Source organism: Phalacrocorax aristotelis, chromosome W (assembly GCF_949628215.1).
Source record: "Phalacrocorax aristotelis chromosome W, bGulAri2.1, whole genome shotgun sequence".
Lineage (NCBI taxonomy): Eukaryota > Metazoa > Chordata > Aves > Suliformes > Phalacrocoracidae > Phalacrocorax > Phalacrocorax aristotelis.
In genome coordinates this window covers 309,520-324,212 of record NC_134310.1, presented here as the reverse complement: position 1 = coordinate 324,212, position 14,693 = coordinate 309,520, and positions in this window count along the sequence as shown.

The following is a 14,693-nucleotide window of genomic DNA, read 5'->3' as shown; positions in this document are numbered from 1 at the left end:
TCCAGGATGTACTGGTAGGGAACTGGGATGTACTAGGAGGGAACTGGAATGGACTTAGAGTGAACTGGGACGTGCTGACGGGGAACTGGGATGTACCAGGATCTACTGAGTTGTACTGGGAGGGAAGTGGGAGGGAACTGGGATGTACTGGGAGAGAGCAGGGATGTATTGTGAGGTCACTGGGATGTACTGGTATGTACTGGGAGGGAAGTGTTATGTACTGAGGGGAACTGGGACGTACTGGGATGTGCTGGGAGGGAACTGTGAAGTACTGGGATGTATTTAGAGGGAACTGGGATGTACTGGGAGGGAACTGTGAAGTACTGGGATGTACTTAGAGGGATCTGGGATGTACTGGGAGGGAAATGGGATGTACTGGGAGGAAAGTGTTGGGAATTGGGATTTACTGAGAGGGAACTGGGATGGACTGGGAGGGAACTGGGATGTAGTGGGACATACTGGGAGGGAACTGGGAGGAAACTGGGATGTACTGGGACGGACTGGGAGGGAACTGAGACGGACTGGGTGGGATCTGGGATGTACTGGGCTGCACTGGTAGGGAACTGGGATGTACTGGGAGGAAACTGGAATGTCCCAGTTGACACCCACTTCCCTCCCAGTGCCTCTCAGTATATCCCAGTTTCCTCCCAGTATATCCCAGTTTCCTCCCACTACATCCCAGTAAATCCCAGTTCGCTCCCAGTACATCCCAGTACATCGCAGTACATTCCAGTTCCGTTCCTGTACATCCCAATACATCCCCGTTCCATGCCAGTACATCCCAGTTCCCTACCAGTTCATCCCCGTACATCCCAATTCCCTCCCGGTTCACTACCACTTCATTCCCAGTGCCTCCCAATACATCCCAGTTCCGTCCCATTACATCCCAGTACATCCCAGTTCCCTCCCAGTACATCCCAGGTCCCTCCCAGTACATCCCAGGTCCCTCCCAGTACTTCGAGGGAGCTGGGATGTACTGGGAGGCACTACAATGTGCGGGGATGCCCTGGGATGTACTGTGGAGGAACTAGGATGTACAGGCTTGTACTGGGTTGTACCGGGTGGAACTGGGAAGGACTTGGATTTTCCAGGATGTACTGGTAGGGAACTGGGATGTACTAGGAGGGAACTGGAATGGACTGAGAGTGAACTGGGACGTGCTGACGGGGAACTGGGATGTACCAGGATCTACAGGGTTGTACTGGGAGGGAAGTGGGAGGGAACTGGGATGTACTGGGAGAGAGCAGGGATGTATTGTGAGGACACTGGGATGTACTGTGAGGTCACTGGGATGTACTGGTATGTACTGGGAGGGAAGTGTTATGTATTGAGGGGAACTGGGACGTACTGGGATGTGCTGGGAGGGAACTGTGAAGTACTGGGATGTATTTAGAGGGAACTGGGATGTACTGGGAGGATAGTGTTGGGAATTGGGATTTACTGAGAGGGAACTGGGATGGACTGGGAGGGAACTGGGATGTAGTGGGACATACTGGGAGGAAACTGGGACGGACTGGGAGGGATCTGGGATGTACTGGGATGCACTGGTAGGGAACTGGGATGTACTGGGAGGAAACTGGAATGTCCCAGTTGACACCCACTTCCCTCCCAGTGCCTCTCAGTATATCCCAGTTTCCTCCCAGTATATCCCAGTTTCCTCCCAGTACATCCCAGTAAATCCCAGTTCACTCCCAGTACATCCCAGTACATCGCAGTACATTCCAGTTCCGTTCCTGTACATCCCAATACATCCCCGTTCCATGCCGGTACATCCCAGTTTCCTACCAGTTCATCCCCGTACATCCCAATTCCCTCCCGGTTCACTACCACTTCTTTCCCAGTGCCTCCCAATACATCCCAGTTCCGTCCCATTACATCCCAGTATATCCCAGTTCCCTCCCAGTACATCCCAGGTCCCTCCCAGTACATCCCAGGTCCCTCCCAGTACTGGGAGGGACCTGGGATGTACTGGGAGGCACTACAATGTGCGGGGATGCCCTGGGATGTACTGTGGAGGAACTAGGATGTACAGGCTTGTACTGGGTTGTACCGGGTGGAACTGGCAGGGATTTGAAATGTCCTAGGATCTACTAGGATGTACTGGGATGTACTGGGAGGTAACTGTTGTGTACTGGGAAGGAACTGGTAGGGAAGTGGGATGTACTGGGAGGGAACTGGGACGTACTGTGAGGAGACTGGGATGTACTGGTATGTACTGGGAGGGAAGTGTTATGTACTGAGGGGAACTGGGACGTGCTGGGATGTGCTGGGAGGGAACTGTGAAGTACTGGGAGGGAACTGGGATGTACTGGGATGTACTGGGAGGGAACTGGGATTTACTGGGAGGGAACTGGGATGTACTGGGACATACTGGCAGGGAACTGGGATGTACTGGGAGGGAAATGGTATGTACTGGGAGGGAACTGGGATGTACTGAGAGGGAAGAGGGATGTACTGGGATGTACTGGGATGGACTGGGAGGGAACTGGGACGGACTGGGATGGAACTGGGATGTACTGGGAGGAAACTGGAATGTCCCAGTTGACACCCACTTCCCTCCCAGTGCCTCTCAGTATATCCCAGTTTCCTCCTAGTATATCCCAGTTTCCTCCCAGTATATCCCTGTTTCCTCCCAGTACATCCCAGTAAATCCCAGTTCGCTCCCAGTACATCCCAGTACATCCCAGTACATTCCAGTTCCGTTCCTGTACATCCCAATACATCCCCGTTCCATGCCAGTACATCCCAGTTTCCTACCAGTTCATCCCCGTACATCCCAATTCCCTCCCGGTTCACTACCACTTCTTTCCCAGTGCCTCCCAATACATCCCAGTTCCGTCCCATTACATCCCAGTCTCCTCCCAGTACTGGGAGGGACCTGGGATGTACTGGGAGGCACTACAATGTGCGGGGATGCCCTGGGATGTACTGTGGAGGAACTAGGATGTACAGGCTTGTACTGGGTTGTACCGGGTGGAACTGGGAAGGACTTGGATTTTCCAGGATGTACTGTTAGGGAAGTGGGATGTACTGGGAGGGAACTGGAATGGACTGAGAGTGAACTGGGACGTGATGACGGGGAACTGGGATGTACCAGGATCTACTGGGTTGTACTGGGAGGGAAGTGGGAGGGAACTGGGATGTACTGGGAGAGAGCAGGGATGTATTGTGAGGACACTGGGATGTACTGTGAGGAAACTGGGATGTGCTGGTATGTACTGGGAGGGAAATGTTATGTACTGAGGGGAACTGGGACGTACTGGGATGTGCTGGGAGGTAACTGTGAAGTACTGGGATGTACTTAGACGGAACTGGGATGTACTGGGAGGGAACTATGATGTACTGGGATGCACTTAGAGGGAACAGGGATGTACTGGGAGGGAAATGGGATGTACTGGGAGGAAAGTGTTGGGAATTGGTATTTACTGGGAGGGAACTGGGATGGACTGGGAGGGAATTGGGATGTAGTGGGACATACTGGGAGGGAACTGGGATGTACTGGGAGGGAACTGGGATGTACTGGGATGTACTGGAGGGAACTGGGACGTACTTGGAGGGAACTGGGTCGTACTGGGAGGGAAGTGGGATGTACTGAGATGCACTGGTAGGGAACTGGGATGTACTGGGAGGAAACTGGAATGTCCCAGTTGACACCCACTTCCCTCCCAGTGCCTCCCAGTATATCCCAGTTTCCTCCTAGTATATCCCAGTTTCCTCCCAGTATATCCCAGTTTCCTCCCAGTACATCCCAGTAAATCCTAGTTCGCTCCCAGTACATCCCAGTACATCGCAGTACATTCCAGTTCCGTTCCTGTACATCCCAATACATCCCCGTTCCATGCCAGTACATCCCAGTTCCCTACCAGTTCATCCCCGTACATCCCAATTCCCTCCCGGTTCACTACCACTTCTTTCCCAGTGCCTCCCAATACATCCCAGTTCCGTCCCATTACATCCCAGTACATCCCAGTTCCCTCCCAGTACATCCAGTCCCCTCCCAGTACTGGGAGGGACCTGGGATGTACTGGGAGGCACTACAACGTGCGGGGATGTCCTGGGATGTACTGTGGAGGAACTAGGATGTACAGGCTTGTACTGGGTTGTACTGGGTGGAACTGACAGGGATTTGGGATGAACCAGGATCTACTGGGATGTACTGGGATGTACTGGGAGGTAACTGTTATGTACTGGGAAGGAACTGGTAGGGAAGTGGGATGTACTGGGAGGGAACTGGGATGTACTGAGGGGAACTGGGACGTACTGGGATGTGCTGGGAGGGAACTGTGAAGTACTGGGAGGGAACTGGGATGTACTGGGATGTACTGGGAGGGAACTGGGATTTACTGGGAGGGAACTGGGATGTACTGGGACATACTGGCAGGGAACTGGGATGTACTGGGAGGGAAATGGTATGTACTGGGAGGGAACTGGGATGTATTGGGAGGGAAGTATTATGTACCAAGGTGGAACTGGGACGTACTGGGATGTAGTGGGAGTGAACTGTGAAGTACTGGGATGTACTTAGAGGGAACTGGGGTGTACTGGGAGGGAACTTTGAAGTACTGGGATGTACTTAGAGGAAACTGGGAGGCAACTGGCATGTAGTGGGATGTACTGGAATGGAACTGGGAGTGAACTGTGTGTGAACTGGGAGGGAACTGGGATGTACTGTGAGGGAACTGGGATGTACTGGGACGGACTGGGAGGGAACTGGGACGGGCTGGGAGGGATCTGGGATGTACTGGGCTGCACTGGTAGGGAACTGGGATGTACTGGGAGGAAACTGGAATGTCCCAGTTGACACCCACTTCCCTCCCAGTGCCTCCCAGTATATCCCAGTTTCCTCCCAGTACTTCACAGTTCCCTCCCAGCACATCCCAGTACGTCCCAGTTCCCCTCAGTAAATCCCAGTTCGCTCCCAGTACATCCCAATACATCGCAGTACATTCCAGTTCCGTTGTGGTACAGCCCAATACATCCCCGTTCCATGCCAGTACATCCCAGTTTCCTACCAGTTCATCCCCGTACATCCCAATTCCCTCCCGGTTCACTACCACCTCTTTCCCAGTGCCTCCCAATACATCCCAGTGCCGTCCCATTACATCCCAGTACATCCCAGGTCCCTCCCAGTACATCCCAGGTCCCTCCCAGTACATCCCAGGTCCCTCCCAGTACGAGGCACTACAATGTGCGGGGATGTCCTGGGATGTACTGTGGAGGAACTAGGATGTACAGGCTTGTACTGGGAGGGAACTGGCAGGGATTTGAAATGTCCTAGGATCTACTAGGATGTACTGGGATGTACTGGGAGGTAACTGTTGTGTACTGGGAAGGAACTGGTAGGGAACTGGGATGTACTGGGAGGGAACTGGGACGTACTGTGAGGACACTGGGATGTACTGGTATGTACTGGGAGGGAAGTGTTATGTACTGAGGAGAACTGGGACGTACTGGGATGTGCTGGGAGGGAACTGTGAAGTACTGGGATGTACTTAGAGGGAACTGGGATGTACTGGGAGGGAACTGTGAAGTACTGGGATGTACTTAGGGGGAACTGGGATGTAGTGGGAGGGAAATGGGATGTACTGGGAGGAAAGTGTTGGGAATTGCGATGTACTGTGAGGGAACTGGGATGGACTGGGAGGGAACTGGGATGTAGTGGGACATACTGGGAGGGAACTGGGAGGGAACTGGGATGTACTGGGATGGAACTGGGAGGGAACTGGTATGTAGTAGGATGTACTGGGTGGGAACTGGGATGTACCAGGATGTAGTGGGATGTACTGGGAGGGAACTGGGATGTACTGGGAGGGAACTAGGATGTACTGGGATGTACTGGGAGGGAACTGGGATGTACTGGGAGGGAATTGGGATGTAATGGGAGGGAACTGGGATGTATTGGGAGGGAAGTATTATGCACCAAGGGGGAACTGGGACGTACTGGGATGTAGTGGGAGTGAACTGTGAAGTACTGGGATGTACTTAGAGGGAACTGGGATGTACTGTGAGGGAACTGGGATGTACTGGGATGTACTGGGACGGACTGGGAGGGAACTGGGACGGACTGGGAGGGAAGTGGGATGTACTGGGATGCACTGGGAGGGAACTGGGATGTACTGGGAGGAAACTGGAATGTCCCAGTTGACATCCACTTCCCTCCCAGTGCCTCTAAGTATATCCCAGTTTCCTCCTAGTATATCCCAGTTTCCTCCCAGTATATCCTAGTTTCCTCCCAGTACATCCCAGTAAATCCCAGTTCACTCCCAGTACATCCCAATACATCCCAGTACATCGCAGTACATTCCAGTTCCGTTCCTGTCCATCCCAATACATCCCCGTTCCATGCCAGTACATCCCAGTTTCCTACCAGTTCATCCCCGTACATCCAAATTCCCTCCCGGTTCACTACCACTTCTTTCCCAGTGCCTCCCAATACATCCCAGTTCCGTCCCATTACATCCCAGTACATCCCAGTTCCCTCCCAGTACATCCCAGTTCCCTCCCAGTACTGGGAGGGACCTGGGATGTACTGGGAGGCACTACAATGTGCGGGGATGTCCTGGGATGTACTGTGGAGGAACTAGGATGTACAGGCTTGTACTGGGTTGTACCGGGTGGAACTGGCAGGGATTTGGGATGTACCAGGATCTACTGGGATGTACTGGGATGTGCTGGGAGGTAACTGTTATGTACTGGGTTGTACTGGGAGGGAACTGGGACGTACTGTGAGGACACTGGGATGTACTGGTATGTACTGGGAGGGAAGTGTTATGTACTGAGGGGAACTGGGACGTACTGGGATGTGCTGGGAGGGAACTGTGAAGTAGTGGGATGTACTTAGAGGGAACTGGGATGTACTGGGAGGGAACTGTGAAATACTGGGATGTACTGGGATGGAACTGGGATGTACTGGGATGGAACTGGGAGGGAACTGGTATGTAGTAGGATGTACTGGGTGGGAACTGGGATGTACCAGGATGTAGTGGGATGTACTGGGAGGGAACTGGTATGTACTGGGAGGGAACTGGGATGTACTGGGATGTACTGGGAGGGAACTGGGATGTACTGGGAGGGAACTGGGATGTAGTGGGACATACTGGCAGGGAACTGGGATGTACTTAGAGGGAACTGGGATGTACTGTGGGGGAACTGGGATGTACTGGGACGGACAGGGAGGGAACTGGGACGGATTGGGAGGGATCTGGGATGTACTGGGATGCACTGGTAGGGAACTGGGATGTACTGGGAGGAAACTGGAATGTCCCAGTTGACACCCACTTCCCTCCCAGTGCCTCCCAGTATATCCCAGTTTCCTCCCAGTACGTCCCAGTAAATCCCAGTTCGCTCCCAGTACATCCCAATACATCGCAGTACATTCCAGTTCCGTTCCTGTACATCCCAATACATCCCCGTTCCATGCCAGTACATCCCAGTTTCCTACCAGTTCATCCCCATACATCCCAATTCCCTCCCGGTTCACTACCACTTCTTTCCCAGTGCCTCCCAATACATCCCAGTTCCGTCCCATTACATCCCAGTACATCCCAGTTCCCTCCCAGTACATCCCAGGTCCCTCCCAGTACATCCCAGGTCCCTCCCAGTACTGGGAGGGACCTGGGATGTACTGCGAGGCACTACAATGTGCGGGGATGTCCTGGGATGTACTGTGGAGGAACTAGGATGTACAGGCTTGTACTGGGTTGTACCGGGTGGAACTGGGAAGGACTTGGATTTTCCAGGATGTTCTGGTAGGGAAGTGGGATGTACTGGGAGGGAACTGGAATGGACTGAGAGTGAACTGGGACGTGCCGACGGGGAACTGGGATGTACCAGGATCTACTGCGTTGTACTGGGAGGGAAGTGGGAGACAACTGGGATGTACTGGGAGAGAGCAGGGATGTATTGTGAGGACACTGGGATGTACTGTGAGGAAACTGGGATGTACTGGTATGTACTGGGAGGGAAGTGTTATGTACTGAGGGGAACTGGGACGTACTGGGATGTGCTGGGAGGGAACTGTGAAGTACTGGGATGTACTTAGAGGGAACTGGGATGTACTGGGAGGGAACTGTGAAGTACTGGGATGTACTTAGAGGGAACTGGGATGTACTGGGAGGGAAATGGGCTGTACTGGGAGGAAAGTGTTTGGAATTGGGATTTACTGAGAGGGAACTGGGATGGACAGGGAGGGAACTGGGATGTAGTGGGACATACTGGGAGGGAACTGGGAGGGAACTGGGACGTACTGGGAGGGAAGTGGGATGTACTGGCATGCACTGGTAGGGAACTGGGATGTACTGGGAGGAAACTGGAATGTCCCAGTTGACGCCCACTTCCCTCCCAGTGCCTCCCAGTATATCCCAGTTTCCTCCCAGTATATCCCAGTTTCCTCCCAGTACATCCCAGTAAATCCCAGTTCGCTCCCAGTACATCCCAGTACATTCCAGTTCTGTTCCTGTACATCCCAATACATCCCCGTTCCATGCCAGTACATCCCAGTTTCCTACCAGTTCATCCCCGTACATCCCAATTCCCTCCCGGTTCACTACCACTTCTTTCCCAGTGCCTCCCAATACATCCCAGTTCCGTCCCATTACATCCCAGTACATCCCAGTTCCCTCCCAGTACTGGGAGGGACCTGGGATGTACTGGGAGGCACTACAATGTGCGGGGATGCCCTGGGATGTACTGTGGAGGAACTAGGATGTACAGGCTTGTACTGGGTTGTACCGGGTGGAACTGGCAGGGATTTGAAATGTCCTAGGATCTACTAGGATGTACTGGGAGGTAACTGTTATGTACTGGGAGTGAACTGGGAGGGAACTGGGATGTACTGGGAGGGAACTGGGACGCACCGTGAGGACACTGGGATGTACTGGTATGTACTGGGAGGGAAGTGTTATGTACTGAGGGGAACTGGGACGTACTGGGATGTACTGGGAGGGAACTGTGAAGTACTGGGATGTACTGGGAGTGAACTGGGAGGGAACTGGTATGTAGTAGGATGTACTGGGTGGGAACTGGGATGTACTGGGAGGGAACTGGTATGTACTGGGAGGGAACTGGGATGTACTGGGAGGGAACTGGGATGTACTGGGAGGGAACTGGGATTTACTGGGAGGGAACTGGGATGTACTGGGACATACTGGCAGGGAACTAGGATGTACTGGGAGGGGATTGGGACGGACTGGGAGGGAACTGGGATGTACTGGGCTGCACTGGTAGGGAACTGGGATGTACTGGGAGGAAACTGGAATGTCCCAGTTGACACCCACTTCCCTCCCAATGCCTCCCGGTATATCCCAGTTTCCTCCCAGTATATCCCAGTTTCCTCCCAGTACATCCCAGTAAATCCCAGCTCGCTGCCAGTACATCCCAATACATCGCAGTACATTCCAGTTCCGTTCCTGTACATCCCAATACAATCCCGTTCCATGCCAGTACATCCCAGTTTCCTACCAGTTCATCCCCGTACATCCCAATTCCCTCCCGGTTCACTACCACTTCTTTCCCAGTGCGTCCCAATACATCCCAGTTCCGTCCCATTACATCCCAGTACATCTCAGTTCCCTCCCAGTACGTCCCAGTTTCCTCCCAGTACATCCCAGTAAATCCCAGCTCGCTGCCAGTACATGCCAATACATCGCTGAACATTCCAGATCTGTTCCTGTACATCCCAATACATCCCCGTTCCATGCCATTACATCCCAGTTCCCTACCAGTTCATCCCCGTACATCCCAATTCCCTCCCGGTTCACTACCACTTCTTTCCCAGTTCCGTCCCATTACATCCCAGTTCCGTCCCATTACATCCCAGTACATCCCAGTTCCCTCCCAGTACATCCCAGTTCCCTCCCAGTACATCCCAGGTCCCTCCCAGTACTGGGAGGGACCTGGGATGTACTGGGAGGCACTACAATGTGCGGGGATGCCCTGGGATGTACTGTGGAGGAACTAGGATGTACAGGCTTGTACTGGGTTGTACCGGGTGGAACTGGCAGGGATTTGGGATGTACCAGGATCTAATGGGATGTACTGGGAGGTAACTGTTATGTACTGGGAACGAACAGGGAGGTAACTGGGATGTACTGGTAGGGAACTGGGATGTACTGGGAGGGAACTGGGACGTACTGTGAGGACACTGGGATGTACTGGTATGTACTGGGAGGGAAGTGTTATGTACTGAGGGGAACTGGGACGTACTGGGATGTACTGGGAGGGAACTGTGAAGTACTGGGATGTACTGGGAGTGAACTGGGAGGGAACTGGTATGTAGTAGGATGTACTGGGTGGGAACTGGGATGTACCGGGAGGGAACTGGGATGTACTGGGAGGGAACTGGTATGTACTGTGAGGGAACTGGGATGTACTGGGATGTAGTGGGAGGGAACTGGGAGGGAACTGGTATGTACTGGGAGGGAACTGGTATGTACTGGGACATACTGGCAGGGAACTGGGATGTACTGGGAGGGGATTGGGACGGACTGGGAGGGAACTGGGATGTACTGGGCTGCACTGGTAGGGAACTGGGATGTACTGGGAGGAAACTGGAATGTCCCAGTTGACACCCACTTCCCTCCCAGTTTCCTCCCAGTATATCCCAGTTTCCTCCCAGTACATCCCAGTAAATCCCAGTTCGCTCCCAGTACATGCCAATACATCGCCGTACATTCCAGTTCCGTTCCTGTACATCCCAATACATCCCCGTTCCATTCCAGTACATCCCAGTTTCCTACCAGTTCATCCCCGTACATCCCAATTCCCTCCCGGTTCACTACCACTTCTTTCCCAGTGCCTCCCAATACATCCCAGTTCCGTCCCATTACATCCCAGTACATCCCAGGTCCCTCCCAGTACATCCCAGTTCCCTCCCAGTACATCCCAGGTCCCTCCCAGTACTGGGAGGGAACTGGGATGTACTGGGAGGCACTACAATGTGCGGGGATGTCCTGGGATGTACCGTGGAGGAACTAGGATGTACAGGCTTGTACTGGGTTGTACCGGGTGGAACTGGCAGGGATTTGGGATGTACCAGGATCTACTAGGATGTACTGGGATGTACTGGGAGGTAACTGTTGTGTACTGGGAGTGAACTGGGAGGGACCTGGGATGTACTGGGAGGCACTACAATGTGCGGGGATGCCCTGGGATGTACTGTGGAGGAACTAGGATGTACAGGCTTGTACTGGGTTGTACCGGGTGGAACTAGCAGGGATTTGGATGTACCAGGATCTACTGGGATGTACTGGGATGTACTGGGAGGTAACTGTTATGTACTGGGAAGGAACTGGTAGGGAACTGGTATGTACTGGGAGGGAACTGGGATGTACTGTGAGGGAACTGGGACGTACTGTGAGGACACTGGGATGTACTGGTATGTACTGGGAGGGAAGTGTTTTGTACTGAGGGGAACTGGGACGTACTGGGATGTACTGGGAGGGAACTGTGAAGTACTGGGATGTACTGGGAGTGAACTGGGAGGGAACTGGTATGTAGTAGGATGTACTGGGTGGGAACTGGGATGTACTGGGATGGAACTGGGATGTACTGGGAGGGAACTGGTATGTACTGGGAGGGAACTGGGATGTAGTGGGAGGGAACTGGGAGGGAACTGGAATTTACTGGGAGGGAACTGGTATGTACTGGGAGGGAACTGGGATGTACTGGGACATACTGGCATGTACTGGGACGTACTGGGAGTGGATTGGGACGGACTGGGAGGGAACTGTTATGTACTGGGAGGGAACTGGGACGTACTGTGAGGACACTGGGATGTACTGGTATGTACTGGGAGGGAAGTGTTATGTACTGAGGGGAACTGGGACGTACTGGGATGTGCTGGGAGGGAACTGTGAAGTCCTGGGATGTACTTAGCAGCAACTGGGAGGGAACTGGGATGTAGTGTGATGTACTGGGAGGGAACTGGCATGTACTGGGATGTACTGGAATGGAACTGGGAGTGAACTGTGTGTGAACTGGGAGTGAACTGTGTGTGAACTGTGAGGGAACTGGGATGTACTGGGAGGGAAATGGGAGAGAACTGAGATGTACTGGAGGGAACTGGGATGTAGTGGGATATACTGGAGGGAACTGGAATGGACTAAGAGGGAACTGGGACGTACTGGGAGGGAACTAGGACGCACTGGTAGGGAACTGGGACGGAACTGGGATGTACTGGGACGTACTGGGAGGGAACTGGGACGTACTGGGAGGTAACTGTTGTGTACTGGGAGTGAACTGGCAGGGAACTGGTATGTAGTAGGATGTACTGGGAGGGAACTGGGATGTACTGGGACGGACTGGGAGGGAACTGGGACGGACTGGGAGGGAACTGGGACGGACTGGGATGCACTGGTAGGGAACTGGGATGTACTGGGAGTAAACTGGAATGTCCCAGTTGACACCCACTTCCCTCCCAGTTTCCTCCCAGTATATCCCAGTTTCCTCCCAGTACATCCCAGTAAATCCCAGTTCGCTCCCAGTACATCCCAGTACATTCCAGTTCCGTTCCTGTACATCCCAATACATCCCAGTTCCATGCCAGTACATCCCAGTTACCTACCAGTTCATCCTCGTACATCCCAATTCCCTCCCGGTTCACTACCACTTCTTTCCCAGTGCCTCCCAATACATCCCAGTTCCGTCCCATTACATCCCAGTACATCCCAGTTCCCCCCCAGTACATCCCAGTTCCCTCCCAGTACTGGGAGGGACCTGGGATGTACTGGGAGGCACTACAATGTGCGGGGATGCCCTGGGATGTACTGTGGAGGAACTAGGATGTACAGGCTTGTACTGGGTTGTACCGGGTGGAACTGGCAGGGATTTGGGATGTACCAGGATCTACTGGGATGTACTGGGATGTACTGGGAGGTAACTGTTATGTACTGGGAAGGAACTGGGAGGGAACTGGGATGTACTGGGATGGAACTGGGATGTACTGGGAGTGAACTGGTATGTAGTAGGATGTACTGGGTGGGAACTGGGATGTACCAGGATGTACTGGGATGTACTGGGAGGGAACTGGTATGTACTGGGAGGGAACTGGGATGTAGTGGGAGGGAACTGGGAGGGAACTGGGATTTACTGGGAGGGAACTGGGATGTACTGGGACATACTGGGAGGGAACTGGGATGTACTGGGAGGGGATTGGGACGGACTGGGAGGGAACTGGGATGTACTGGGAGGGAACTGGGACGTACTGTGAGGACACTGGGATGTCCTGGTATGTACTGGGAGGGAAGTGTTATGTACTGAGGGGAACTGGGACGTACTGGGATGTGCTGGGAGGGAACTGTGAAGTACTGGGGTGTACTTAGCAGGAACTGGGAGGGAACTGGGATGTAGTGTGATGTACTGGGAGGGAACTGGCATGTACTGGGATGTACTGGAATGGAACTGGGAGTGAACTGTGTGTGAACTGTGAGGGAACTGAGATGTACTGGAGGGAACTGGGATGTACTGGGATATACTGGAGGGAACTGGAATGGACTAAGAGGGAACTGGGACGTACTGGGAGGGAACTAGGACGCACTGGTAGGGAACTGGGACGGAACTGGGATGTACTGGGACGTACTGGGAGGGAACTGGGACGTACTGGGAGGTAACTGTTGTGTACTGGGAGTGAACTGGGAGGGAACTGGTATGTAGTAGGATGTACTGGGAGGGAACTGGGATGTACTGGGACGGAGTGAGAGGGAACTGGGATGTACTGGGATGGAACTTTGAAGTACTGGGATGTACTTAGAGGAAACTGGGAGGCAACTGGCATGTACTGGGATGTACTGGAATGGAACTGGGAGTGAACTGTGTGTGAACTGTGAGGGAACTGGGATGTACTGGGAGGGAACTGGGACGGACTGGGAGGGAACTGGGACGGACTGGGTGGGATCTGGGATGTACTGGGCTGCACTGGTAGGGAACTGGGATGTACTGGGAGGAAACTGGAATGTCCCAGTTGACACCCACTTCCCTCCCAGTGCCTCCCAGTATATCCCAGTTTCCTCCCAGTATATCCTAGTTTCCTCCCAGTACATCCCAGTAAATTCCAATTTGCTCCCAGTACATCCCAGTACATCGCAGTACATTCCAGTTCCGTTCCTGTACATCCCAATACATCCCCGTTCCATCCCAGTACATCCCAGTTCCCTACCAGTTCATCCCCGTACATCCCAATTCCCTCCCGGTTCGCTACCACTTCTTTCCCAGTGCCTCCCAATACATCCCAGTTCCGTCCCATTACATCCCAGTACATCCCAGTTCCCTACCAGTACATCCCAGGTCCCTCCCAGTACATCCCAGTTCCCTCCCAGTACTGGGAGGGACCTGGGATGTACTGGGAGGCACTACAATGTGCGGGGATGTCCTGGGATGTACTGTGGAGGAACTAGGATGTACAGGCTTGTACTGGGTTGTACCGGGTGGAACTGGCAGGGATTTGGGATGTACCAGGATCTACTGGGATGTACTGGGATGTACTGGGAGGTAACTGTTATGTACTGGGAAGGAACTGGGAGGGAACTGTGAGGGAACTGTGAGTAGGGGGGCGGCCCCCCGGGCCCCAGCCCCCCCCCCCCGCCTGCGGCCAGGCCCCGCGGCCGCCGGCCCCTTCCTCCTCTGCCCGCTCCCGTCGCAGACGGCTCGGTATGTGTCACGAGCGGCAGCCCCGTTCAGCAGCTCTCGGAGGGCGCGCG